General features: G+C 37.5%; 1 protein-coding gene across 1 annotated transcript in view; it reads right to left on the bottom strand.

The window, feature by feature from the left end:
- DTNA (dystrobrevin alpha) overlaps positions 1–7,140 on the bottom strand; it is a 288,661-nt gene extending 281,521 nt beyond the window's left edge. Inside the window, exon 1 of the mRNA XM_065889316.1 lies at positions 6,930–7,140. The gene's annotated coding sequence lies outside the window, so the exon portion shown is untranslated. The remainder of the gene's footprint in view (positions 1–6,929) is intronic.
- Positions 7,141–14,355: the final 7,215 nt, after the last annotated feature.

Below are 14,355 nucleotides of genomic sequence, written 5' to 3' on the forward strand. Positions count from 1 at the left end.
TTCTGCTGGTGTTTAAAAGCAATGTCATTTGTAAAGAGAATACAAAGTACCCAAAGGTAAGGATGTCTTTTAAAGTCTTTATAATTCTCAGGTTTATGTTCTCAAAGTATTATATAAGCTACCACACTATCACATTTGTAATTATTAATACAATGAACTAGGGGTGATTTATCCAGAATTTACCAAATATATTAAAGTATGTGTTAAAAATGATATATTAATATATAAATAATGTTGATATGTGTTTGTATATATTCAAATTATATACATGTGTATATATATACATATACACACACACACATAAATATACATATATTCAAATTAGCTTGAGAAACACTCGGTTAAAGAAAATCAAGCATGTCTCTTTAGTGTAAAACTTTAAGAGCCCTTAATGCAAAGGTCACATAAATCTCCAAGAGAGCAATATGGTATACAGCATTTCCCAAATTCATCTGACCTAGGATCCTCATCTGTTTTTCTTTTTCTTCCATATAGCATCTCCTAGAATCATCACTCCTGAGAACATAAATTGGATTGCCTGATATAAATTAAAATCCAAACAAAACTTAAAATATTGGCTTAATAATTTTTTCAACTTTTAGGTGCCTCATTCATCTCTGAATTCCCCAGTTTTACCTTGTTAATGCTTAAAACTAAATGCAAAGCAAAAAGTAGAGTAGCAGAGGGATACAAATGTTATTCAAAACTATGCATTTCTAATGTATAATACAGATCACCATTCCTCTGTGGCATTTTCCCTCAGCCTAGTCTTTTTCTTTTGCCTCCTGGAAAAAGTGGGTGCTGGGGATTAGAATTACATTCAATTACTTTTTCTCCATTTCTCTGCTACACATGATCAGTTCTTAGAGATGGGAAAGTACTAGCATTGCATACTGACTCTCTACATTCTATAGAAATTGCCCTATCAGAGGCTCTTTTTCCTTCCCAGAACTCTCCAAAGGCAGAACTCCCTGAGAGATTAAGTGTGAGGACAGGTAAAATGCTAGGACTCCAAAGCACCAGAGAAGCTGTGACAGGAAAGGCCACAGACACTCCAGAAACGGTGACGATTTAGAGACCCAAAAAACTCTCAGTGGGCCTCAAAGTATAAAAACTGACAAGAGACGTTAGCATCGGACCGCAGGTAGCTGCCTACGTGTTACCAAGTATGGACCAAAAACTGTTCACTGGTATATAAGAGTTTAAATTTAGACCTTTTGGTCTACTGGGGGTTTAGGACTGCCTATCATCCATGCATGTGGAATTCACTGGATCTCTTCATAAATATTCCAGTTTTTTCTCTTTTTTGGCAAGTGGTAGGATTGTATTACTTGCCCAGCTGAAGTTAGGTGTGACCACATGGCATGCTTTGGCCAAGGAAATGTGAGCATAAGGAACATGGGTCATTTCCTGGTAAAAGCAGCAATATGGAGTAGGGTCTTTAGCCAACCCCTGACGAATAATTTTCATGAGTGGGAAGGAAACCTTGGTTTTTATAAGCCACTGAGATTTAGAGGTTGTGTGTTACCTCGGGAAACCACGTATAGTATATCTGGAGCACCTCATATGTGTGCATCTTAGTTTTATCATATATAAAAGAAAATAACAACATATGTCTCTTACCCACAAAATAGTATGAAACACTGGATGCATTTTAGACGAGAATTGTTACACTCACCTGAGGTGTTAAAAACATCTTTTGATGAGTAAATGTTTCTACAAATGTGTAGTAATGAACCATCTAAGACTAAAAATTCAATGCATGAGAAGATAAATCTCATTCAAAATTAGCCTACATCTTTTAATAAAATTAATAAAGGCATCTGTATTCTTGAACTATGATTAATTCAGTGAATTCATTTTTTCAGTATTCATAAATCTGTGTGCTACCACATTACATAGGAATGGGGGTACAAAAGTAAAATGAGACTAAAAAGGAAAAGTAATAAAAATAACTCTATTGCTCTCTTTAAAATACATGGAGCTTTACGAAGCTTTCATGACTCAGGGTGTCTCTGAGTCATCCTTATGCCATATATATTTTGCAAGAATGCAGAATCCAGCTTTATTTCTGCAAATAAATGCACTTTTATTTTATGTTAAGATACAACACAGTTTCCTATGCGATAAGGATACATTTTCTATTTAGCTTTTTTTTTTTTTGAGAATTTGTTTAGGTCTCTTTAAAATATTCTATAATAAAATATCTGCAAAATATGAGATTTTTAAGAATAAGAGCAATCCCCAAACTCTTAAAACTTAGCTTTCTGAGAGAAAAACACAAATTGTTGAGGAAAGGCAAAGGGACTTTTTTAACAAGTGGAGATTAGTGCAAATAAATTAAGAATATAAATGAGAGAATAATATAAAGCAATTTGTAAACTACACCCATTGTTTTAACACAACATACTCTGGTGTCAGTCTCCAGTGAAGGGGGCTAAGTAAATAATTTCATTGTCTAAGACAAGCACAGTTAAGGCACAAGGTAGGAGCTTGATAGGGATTTATTAAATTAATAAGACAAATTAGCTCAGCTACTTAGAGGTTACAATTTAAAATCTGCCAGTTTTCAAGATCTAGTCTTAATTTCTTTCATTGATGAAGCAAAAAAAGTTCAATAATATTATATTTTCATATTTTGTGATGGAGAAATCTGGGTTCTCATCTAAATATTGACTTTGAACATTTGATTAGACTCAAACAAATTTTAAGATAAGTTTTGACCCTGTCCATATTAGGGTTTTTGTCTTTGTGGAGGTTAAAGAGCCCTATATAAGAAAAAATAGAAACCAAGTTTCTTATTTTTCTAAATCTCAGGAGCTGACATATTAAAGGCATAAAATAAGTGTGTGAAAAATTTATAAATGATCTGAGGAATATGAAATCGGTTAAACACCCTTAGAATTAATAAGCTATATTTTCTCTTCCTCTGAGTCCTACCAACTACATTCAATTTATAATAAGTAAATGTAGTTTTGTTAACTTACCATAGCAAAATGATTAATACTGCACTTTAAGGCCTTAAAATTTTTAGGGAAAAATTTTAACCAACTTTAAGATTTGGGGTCACAATATCATATCACATAAACAAGCAACTTCTTTCCTTCTAGCACACACTGTGATCTGAAAATAACCCAGTGTTTTCTGATGGTTCAGGTTCAGGCTGTATGCAATGAGATGATTTTAATTTAGTTGTGTCACATGACTTTTTCCATTTGTGCTATTCGGTATTCTGGGCTAGATTTGTTGAAACATGTCTGTTTTCCAACTCTATGACTTTCTTTTTGATTATGAACATACAACTAATTTATCGTACTTACACGTCTATCATCTCTTTTGTCACCACTATCAAGGTATACAGTCTCATTTGGCAAAATTAAAATAGATAACATCCCCTTACCAAAACAACAATAACCAAACAAACATTTTTAATGGAGTCTACTTGACATCAAGAACTATGAATGATCACTGTTCTAGACAAGGAGTCTAAGGCCAAAAGAATAATGATGTTTAGAAGGAAAAAGAATAAAGTAAGAAAGGAACTGTTGAGGGAAAACTTCCTCGAAATAGTCATTTGTTCATTCCTTAAACATGTATTGAATGGTTTCTATGTGTCAGTAACTGAGAATACAAAAATGAGTAAGATACAGTGCCTGCCAGGACAGTGAAAGTGACTTATGAGATCAACCTTGAAGGAGAAGTAAGATTTGCCCACAAAGGAGGTAAACAACGAGCATTCTGGGCAAAAAACTCCAACAAACTAGTAGGTAGACTAGTACAGACGTATGTTCATGTATGGAATATTCTGGAGGCAACAAGAATATTGATGTGTGATTAAAGTGCTGGTGATAACCAGTGAAGTAGCAGAGGTGATATTAGAGAAACAGGTTGAGGCTTTCTGACATACCAAGACATACTAAGGAATGCATTTTGAAGGGAATGGTGAACCACAAGAGATTTTTAAGTAGGGGGGGAAATCCATTCATGTCTAGAACTTTTAGAAGACGGGTGTATTGGTCCCAGCATGGGAGATGTGCTGCTGGGGATGGAGCCTAAAGGCAGAACAACCGGGAGCCATACTATATCCAAGGGAGGTGATGAGCACCTGAAACAGAGCAGAGAGAAGGGAAAGGAAGGAATTTATTTACGATCATTTGTGAAATGTGGTGATGCTGGATATAGGCCAAGGGATAGCGTGAAGAGTCATGGTCAACAGCTGAGAGTGATGGCAGTAGGGGTGGCTTGAGAGACTACAGAGATTACTAAGAAAAGGGGCCAGCTAAGGACAAATAAAAGGACCATTAAGTACTGTTCACAGCTCAAAGCAGGTTGGAACATATGAATTCTTCCAATCGGAAATTTGCATTTGCAAAGTTCTCCACAAAAGCCTCAACATATCAGGCCACAACTAAAACCCCAAATCAGAAAAATGACCTGGAATTATCAATGATATCAGCAGACTGCCTGGTACCTTCTCTAGAATGAGGAGTCTTTAAAAAAAATGACTATAAAAGCAGAAGGGTGACTTTCCATTTCTGGTAACAGTCATGAGATCATTTGGACCAACACTCTCATTGAGGTAATCGAAAACATTTAAAATGTAAAAACAGCAAAGAGCTAATAAGATGGTGAAGACAGGAACATTCAAGAGAAGACCAGAACCCAGATAAAGACACTAATTTTTGAAAGCTTTTCCTCTTGGGTATCTGAGTATCAGGAACAAAAGGTCTGAGAAACCAGCTTCATGCTGGGCAGCCTTATGGGTGTCGGTAGAACATCAAAGCCCACGGTCCTCAGGTGAGGGCTTTAATAAACTAACCCAGCTTTCACCTGGGACCTCAAAAGGTCATATCTTCCCTCAGGGTAGATGTGAACACCAAATCAACCGTTCCTCACACAAATTTGTAGCCTTACTTCTTGCACAGGGGTGCCTTGATTAATCACCTTTGATTAAGGTGATTCTGGTCCGATCCAGGGGCCCTGGCAGAAGCAAACCCAAGTCCTCTCTGGAGGAGACCATCATCACCACTAGGTCTCAACTTATCCCTACAAGTAATTTTAAAAATAATTTCCAGCAGATAGTCAAAGATATCCAAGAAAACAAGACTGAAAACTGACAGGAGCAATAATAATAGAAACAAATCTTGGTAACTCTTGAGATATTAGAATTAGCAGATGTATATTATAAAACAACTACACTCCCTATGTTCAAAGAAATAAAATCCAAGCTTGACGATGTCAGCAGGGACATCACAGCAGCAGAGAGATATGCATCGGCCCCTTCTCCTGTCAACGCGATCTGGCCGCATAACATCTAAAATTCTTATATTTAAAAATTTTTAAATGTTGTATCCTTTTTTGGTTTTCTTTTGACACACTGAAAACAAAAACAAAGCCCCATACTAATATAATTTTATTTGTATGTATAATTCAATCAGAAATACATTAGTTAAGTAAAAGGTAAGTTTACATGTAAGTGTTTGTGCGTGTCCTGGTGTGTGTGATGCGTGCTCTCACAAATTTCTTGGAGACACCTATGATTCCTGCCAGGCTCCCTCCTCTTGTCAACAATTCAGGACACAGCCAGGTAAAGCAAGGGGGACAGGCATCCAATGTCACCAGGGAAAATATACAAACGTGCCATCCACTTGCAGAGAAGTGAAAATTAACTGCAACTTTCACAACTTAATGGGTTAATTATAGATATTAGGGAAGGTTAACTGTGATCTAACAGAACTGTAAAATTAAGTGACTCTATCAGTATCATGTTCATTATGTTCATTTTTCATTTTAGAAGAGTAACGTGGTATTATTATTTATTCTGATCAACGTTGAGTGAAAGATCCATATTATCATTCATTGTTCGTACCTAGTTCAGCCAACTTAGTTCATTAGAATCTGGTTGACTTGACAGAACAAAACCCGGCCAGTTACGTGCAACAACTGTTCAGCCCCACGCTCTGTAATAAGCACATCAGCACATTTATTTTCCCCATATAAAGTAGAATTTCCAATTCATACCATGTACTCTGTGACTATTATGGACAGTATTTATTCAGAAGGAATGCTGTGCAAGTTTGGAAAAGCTGTCTCTAAGAGAGCCGAGAGGTCACTGGACAAAACAAGAAACAAAACCTATACATGGTCAAAAACTTGAAGAGGACTAAGGTTTGTCATTCTTTCTTTTAACTAAAAAAGTTTTGAAATCCTCAGCACATAGCAAGGCAGCAGCAAATCAGACAACTCTCCCCCTCCTCCACTCTCAAGCTCTGTAGAATCAGAACGCCTCTATTCACTTAGCAAATATCAGCTTTTTTGGAGGACGAGAACCTGCTTGGAATTAATGAGGCAACACCAAAAAAATAACTTCTATTAATAAATTGTTCTCTTCAATGGAAAATTGCCTATTTTTCTCATCTTTTTTTTTTTAAAAAAAAAAAGAAACAGAATATCTTCCAACGGCTCCTTATGCACTTTCTACCACCTTCCCCCGCTACTTTTATTATTGTTTTCTTTTTTCCTTTTTTAAATTAAAAAATGCCATAGTGCCAAGCAAGGGAAATAACTCCATCTCACAAGAATACAGTCACCACCAATGGCATCATGGACGGAATAACATTTAGTCGGTGTTGTGACATGTTTAACTACTGACGTTGTAATTCAAGAAATGCAGGGTGTTTAAGGAGTTAATAGAGGGAAAAGTAAGTAAAGGTAAAGCCAAACTGAAGTTAGTAGTGCAAGGTCATCTTCAAAACTAAGCTGAAATACTTTGTTTCTTTCTACTTCACAAAATGTAAAACCCCAAATATCTCAAGAAAGGTAACAAAGTTACAACACTGGAAAATCTCCCTGATCACTTTTTCATTCACACAAATAAAAAGAAAAATGCAACATTAACCTTCCCAGAGAAGCAACATCTTTGCACTTACCCTAGAGTATGTACATGATCTCTTAAATCCTTTTAATTCCAGTACATCCAGAACATATATGAATTCTTAGCACATTCATATAAAGAATAAACCTTAACCGAATGGCTAATTACAACAGAGATCACAACAGGACTCTCTGAAATTCTAGGGAGAGACACAAGGTTAAAATCCAGCTTCTAGATCCTGGTGTATACTGTGTCTATCTTTAACTTGAAAATGAGTTGGTTTCACATTCCACTGAAGTCCCACTGGCAGATGCCTTTGGTAAGCTCACCAATGGCAGGCTGTCAAAAGCCCTCCCTCCACCCCCTCCACCCTCTTCAACCCCCTCCATGCTCTGCCTGAGCTTCCGTTGCTACATCTAATACTGATTTACTCAGCTGTCTTTTTACCTGTCTCCACGTGGGTAAAAGATGCTTTCATTGATGGCTATTACGGAAACACATGGAAACTGAATATCAGCCGAAGGACTCACGGTGCTTTTCCCACTGCCATCCCCTCCCCCTACCTCCTACCAGAAACCAACTGACTTCCAAACTTGGCTGTCTGAAAAAGAATGTTCTCTGATTGGCATTCCTGGAAGCAGAAAGCAAGGCAGCTCAAGTTGTGTTCTGTTACTCGGCATGAAAAACTTCCCAGGTATACATAATACAAACAAGTAAGTTTTCTGGATTTTTTCCCCCTTAACTTTGAGGAGAAACGGGGCAAATATTTGGGAGCATGACAAATATTTTTGTTGTTGCATAGCGTCTATGTTTGAATATTCACCTATAATTTTACCCCAAATGGCTATGGATGCAGTAGAAAAGGGAAATGGCAAATTTGTTGTTAAGAGCTGAATTTCCTTATTAGTAAATGAGTTGGGACCCATTAGAGGAAGCGATGGTTATGCTGAATGCTTGACGGTATTCTGAAGGGCAACTATTCCATCTGTGGATTTTCTGTGAGAGAAAACCTTGCTCATAGGAATTGTGAAGAAACTGCTTTCACCTGTCCTATATTTTATACTGCAGACAGCAGGAGGAGAGGGTGCAAGAAACACTCCTATCTCCCTGTCAAGTCTTCTTTTCCAGGACTGTCTTGTAAACTTTGGTGAGGACTGCGTGGGGCTGGCCATGTACAATACTCTCCCACACCCCACACTCACACACACATGTCTGAACAAAGAAAAACTGAGTCAATGGAAATGAGGGGAAAAAGTACCTTTTCTCAAACAGGATCTGACAAGAATGAATAATGTGGAGACCCTTTAAATCACTACTAAAATTGTATTTAATATTTATTTTGTGGTCACTGGGATCAAAAGGTCTGCTGCTGCTGAAAATAATTTACCTCACCCTGTTCAAAATAGTGAGTGTATTATGTGCAATGTTATGGACCAGACAACTTCTTGAAAGGCCTGATAGAGGATTCATAATTTCGGCATCAGAGAAACCACAACCCCAGGCATTCTGGGGTTTCCAGATCTCATCTGGCTGTCTCTGCCAGCTCCCGGTGAATGTCAGCTGGCTGGGCTCAGGGTGGTGCTGTGGCCGCAGCTGCCCCTAGCAACTTGTACAGACATCTCGAAAACACCCAACGGCAAAGGTTGACTCCCAAAAAGAAACCTTTCTCTTTGCTTGTGGTTGGTTTTAAATGTTCTGTTCTAGGTGGTCTTTTACCACATCTGAACAAGACGATTTTAGGGAACTGTGAGTGAACACTTGGTTAATTGGCATCCTCTGACTAATTTATTTTGGTGATATCTTGATGCCCCATATAGACTGATCCTACCAACCTGTTCACTCCTCAGCCTGTTACTAGATGTCCTTTAAAAAAAACAAAAAAAGATTGAAAGAAGGAGGGAGAGGAGGAAGAAACTTTCTTTATTCTTATTCCCAAGCTGATTATTTTAGGGAAATTTCAAGCTGTATGTAATGCTGATAAAGACATCCAAATAACTTCAGAAATAAATAGAAATAACCACTCACCCAGAGAGCACAAATCCCTGTCTTTGTGTTTCTTCCCCCCTCTATCAAAACACTTCTCCCCAAGGCTAATGGATGGTGTCAAAACACGTGTGAGCTAAGAGTGGACAGAGTTGGCAGCAGGTCATCTGTTTCACATTCGGCCACACTATTCACTTATGCTGTACCTTTGAATGAACCTTAGCACAACCGACACCCAAGAAATGTTTGTTGAAACAAGCAAACAATTGCTTGTGTGAAAGTGTATATTTTAACCTATGGAAAATTGTTATACGTTGGCTTACTAAATTAGATAATGGGGTGTGGGGAATTATATCTCTTTTCAAGCCATTAACCAAAAGATTATATGGAAGGTATATTAGGCACCGAGCACATTTATAGGAGCAAAAAAAAAAAAGAAAAGATTATTATACATTTTGTGTCTGTGTGAGTGAAAGGCTCTAAACACCAACATGGCAAATTCTGCTAAGTTTATTTCTATTTATCTTGCTGGCTTCTAAGAGAAATAAAGAAAATATTAGGCCCTCCTAATAATTCATATTAACTAGTAAACTATAACAATTTTCTTTATTGAAATGTTACTGGCCATTCCTTACAGTACAACATTCAACAAGAAAACATCTCCTTAGGTTCCCAAATTTATCTCCTTTTATATTTTCAGCTGTTTAAATCACAGAAATTCCAGAACAGTGTGCAACAGTAGTGGCAGCATGAGTCCCAACCCAAGGTTGAGTGAGCACATGGGAATTTGTTTTTCTTTTTTTTCTCCCCCTAACCTTCATGTGGCAGTTGATAAGATTTATAATGGCTAGAACTCAGTCTTTATCATGAGTAAATGTTATTTTTCTCTTTCACAAGCACTAACATGAGAGTTAGGATTTGATCAGAAAAAATAGCTTCCAGGGCTTGCTTCCAAAGAAAACTGGGCATGTAACAAGCAAATCAAATACCCTTGATTTATCATGAACAAGCAGTTAATCTCCGCTCCATTCTCCAGAAATAGACTGTCTTAGCACTGTTCTATGGATGGCAAATGCTGGTAGCAGTCTCCTTGAGGGGTGAACAAGGTGTTAAAACTCAGGTTTTAGCTGATCTGGGAGGCGGGCATCTTCTGTATGAAAAATCTGGGCAATGAAAAGCAAATGATCCCTGTTATTTTTTCCTCCCTGGCGTCCTTAAGACACTGGCATAGGCTGTATTCTCATGCTGATGGTTTTGTGGATGATTTTGTCTTTTACATATTATTATTTTAAAAAAATACACTATTTGCTATAGACGGAATATTTGTGTCCCACAAAATTCGTATGTTGGAACCCAATCTCTCATGTGATGGTATCAGGAGGTGGGGCCTTTGGGAGGTGCTCAGGTCTTGAGGGTGGAGCCCTCATGAATGGGATTAGTGCCCTTATAAAAGAGACCCCAGAGAGCTTCTTTGTCCCTTCCACCAGGAGAGGACACAGCAAAAAGATGGGCCTCTATGAGCCAGGAAGCAAGCCCTCATAAGACACCAAATCTGCTGGCATCTTGATTTTGGACTTCCAGTCTTCAGACTGAGAGAAATAAATTTCTGTTGCTTATTTCAGTTGTTTGTAAGCCACCCGGTCTATGGTATATTGTCATAGCGGCCTGAATGGACTAAGACACTCATTATACAAAAGTGAGTTCTTTTTGTGGGGGGGAGGGGGATAAATTGTGGGGTTTTTTCCCCTGAGGAAAAAAATAATAAATCCAAGTAGTAGTTGTTTGAAAAGTAATTACAATAGACACTGCCCAAGAAAAAAGTAGAAAAACTATATATATAGGGGCTCTAACAACAGATATGGAAGAGATTCAAAACAGCAGCATACTACATATAATCTTATTAAATGCTGATCAATTTCAAAATTAGATGAAATTGGGCACTCATTTTGAATGTCTATGATATGAAAATAGCCCTAATTATGGAAAGGGCCATATGTATAAATTTACTAATTATAATATCATATTTGGTGGAAAATAACTGGGAACAATGGTAGTTTTGATGACAACAGAAAGACATGGGTTAACGCTTAGCATATAAATGCATATGCCCCATGATTTCAACTATATTAGAACACCTGTGGGCACTAGAAGGAAAGATAAAGGCCAGAAGGAATCCTATCTAAATGATTTACGGGTCCACACACAGGCCCACACACACAGCCAAAATATTCAAATAAAGATAATTGCAGCCCTTCCTCATTCCTTCTCTCTCCTCCTTGTCCTTGGAGAGGAATCTCTATTTCTCTCCTCAGGGTCTCTTGTGTGGCAGGTGGGTTGGGAGGGGAGTGCACAGGAAATGGGGAGGCACTCCAATGTGGAAAGAGACACAGAAGAAGCTTAAAGGGGCTTAGGTTGATGTGAAGAAAGGGCATCAAGAGAAATACCCAAGAAAGAGTGATCTTAAAGGCACCAGTGAGAACAGGGAAGGGATGGGTGAACAGAATCTGGTACAGCAGAAGCAGGGACCAAACTGTAAGCCAGACTGGGGAGCAGCAGCACCTTTGAATGGGGCAGACTTTGAGGACAGCAAGGTTTAAATGGGAGGATTAGGTAGTTTGGCCTTAGGACATGTGGCTGTGTGTTTTATGATTTCTTCTCATGGAACACTTTATTGTTCAATATCTAGTAGTGTCATATTTGTGTGTCTTTTGGATACTGACATGGATCTTGAAGCTACAGACATATTTATTTACATGAACATTTTTGAAAAATTTCAGTAATTGTTTTGTCCTATTGCTGTGGTTGCTAAAATTGATTTTCTTTGATATGAGTAAGAAATTATCTTCACCCTTATCTAAATAAACTATCTCGATCTCTTTCCTCTCCTTGCATTTCATTTCCTGTATCACTCTCAGTTCCCATAAAAGGTAGCTATTATAGCCTCTTAGGCTGAGCACTGCATGTAAAGTGACCAACCATCCCGGTTTGAATGGAACTAAGGGATTTCCCGGATGCAGGATTTTCAGTGATAAAATCAGGAAAGTCTCAGGAAAACCAGGACTAGTTAATCATCCTATACATGTAAGCTGGAATTTTTTTATGTTATGTGTATGCTTTTGATAAAGATTAGTCTTTTTATTAATTAACAGGTGTTTGGCCCAAGTAGAATGATAATCAGAAAATGTAGATTTCTTCTTGCATTTCCCCCATTAGCCATGCAACTTGGGAGGGGTCAAATGCCAACGGCCACTATTTCCTCATCTCCACAATGAGAACAATCATACAAATTTCAAAGAGTTGTTGTCAACATCAAATGAGATATACATGTAAAATAATAATATATAAAATATATTAAATGAATATATTTTATATTGTATTTTATATAAACTTTATAAAAATTATATGTACTTTTCAAAGAAGCTTTTAGTTATTTTAGACTGAGAAATAATGGAAGCCCACAGAAGAGGTACAACATTTCAAATTGTAAGTGGCAGGGGTGGTGGGAGGGGAAGAGAGAGATAGGTAGATATTGGTTGATGAGAGAATAACTTTCTCAGGAGTATGTGTTTCAGCATTTGATCTTTCCCCAAATTAAACTCACTGAGTTAAGGATTTTTTTTTTTTGAGAAGCTCTATAGCCCAGGAAACAATCAACACTCCACATTTACAAAAGATATGGATTATCTTTGATATTAGAAATACAGATTTTATTTGTACCTTTTCCTTTAAGCTGGGGTAGGGGTATTTTTCCTTTTCCTTTTTTAATCAACCCTAATTAAAGCACAATCATAAATATATCACCATCACTAGGCCAAACGAGAATATCAAACCTCATCCTAGGGACAGAGAGATACACCTTATGATACCACCTACGTGAGCTCTGGCAGTATGTGCCATACCTGATGCCTTGAAAATGTATTTAATGTCATCACTTCAAATCTGTGCACATTTTCATAATCACATGTATAATCCATATTGGTTCTACTCCAAGCCTCTTGAGATTTATCAAGAGTTGGAAATAGGACACTTCTATTGTATGTGGTAAAAGAAAATGACAGGTGATAGGCAAGGTGGACGGAGTCTGGTGGTTATTGCACCCAACTTACTTATTTGGGAGAGTTTTCTGAGCATGTGACTCGTCGCTGCTTTTCAAATTTGTTTGTTGGTGTTGTTTCACTAGGGCGCCCTTTGTTCAAAGGAAATAGTTCACTGAAACTTAATAATGACAAGGCATAGCTCCTTTAGCAGAACCTCAGGTGTGAAACCTGGGGCCCTGCCTCTTCCTTAAGCAGTCCCTGTGGAAACCTCCAGGAATCTGGGAAGCTTAGCTTGAAAACATTTGAGCACTAGAATTCATTGCATTCAGTTTATTTTAAAAGTATAACGGTAATATACTTTTTAAAAATATGCACATATTTTTTAAAGCCATGTAGAATAATAGAGCTTAAAAGAATGTGCCATCCCAATCCCATCCCTCCTCGCCTTAGAATCCCAGAGACAATGACCATCAACTCGTAACTGGTAATTATGACGATCAGTCTATATTCTTAAATGATGCTCTTGTACTCCTATTTTTAAAAAAATTTTCAAATGTCAATATTATCTATTGTCCTCCTACTGTGGAAAATAAGAATTTAGTTCTTATGTACACCTTCTCCAGCATGCGTGCTCCCAACCTCTCTCTCCCTCTTTCCCTCCCTTCCTCATTCTCATTTACACACACACACACACACTTTCCTTAATCCTCACAATTTAATTACACAACAATTTCAGGGGAAGCACTTATCAGTGATTACATTATTTTGGCTATGTATATATTATTCACATGTAAACCACATGGGATATATGAGTCCATTTCCTTTCTTTTACACAGTTTTCTTTTTCCTGACACTGGTGGTTGTGTCATATTTTTGTTTGCTTAATTTTCTATCTGCCTATCATTACATTTTTCTCAAACTCTCCAATAGACATGTAACATTCCTCTTAATACAGACAAACATATCAACTATTTTTTCTGCGTGCCGTCTACCCCCTCCCCCACCCTGGTCCTTTTTGTAGCAATAGTGCTTCTGAGCTGTCATCGTGGGACTGGCTTTTGCTTCTCTTCGGTATTGAGTCCCTTTGCTGGGTTCTTTGTTCTCACCTTCTTGATGGACTCCCCGATGGGTGACTAGAGGGAGCATAAACTCCAGCAGCTTCCTGAGAAAGATGCTCAGGACAAATTAAGTTTTGGAGAAACTGAATGCATGAAAATATCCTTATTCTCTTCTTCCATTAATCAATAGCTTGACTACAGAATTCATTGTTTAGAAATACTTTTCCCTCAGAAATTTCAAGGAATTTCTCCACTGTCATGTAGTTCTAGTGCTGTTATTTACAAGTCATTCTGTTCCATCATCCAAGTATTATTTCTTCTTTATCCCTGGTGTTCTAATATCCCATGACAGTATACTTTGGTATGGTCCCCCATTTCCACCACCACCTGTCCCTGCACCATT

This window comes from Phocoena phocoena, chromosome 13 (assembly GCF_963924675.1).
Source record: "Phocoena phocoena chromosome 13, mPhoPho1.1, whole genome shotgun sequence".
NCBI classification, from domain to species: domain Eukaryota; kingdom Metazoa; phylum Chordata; class Mammalia; order Artiodactyla; family Phocoenidae; genus Phocoena; species Phocoena phocoena.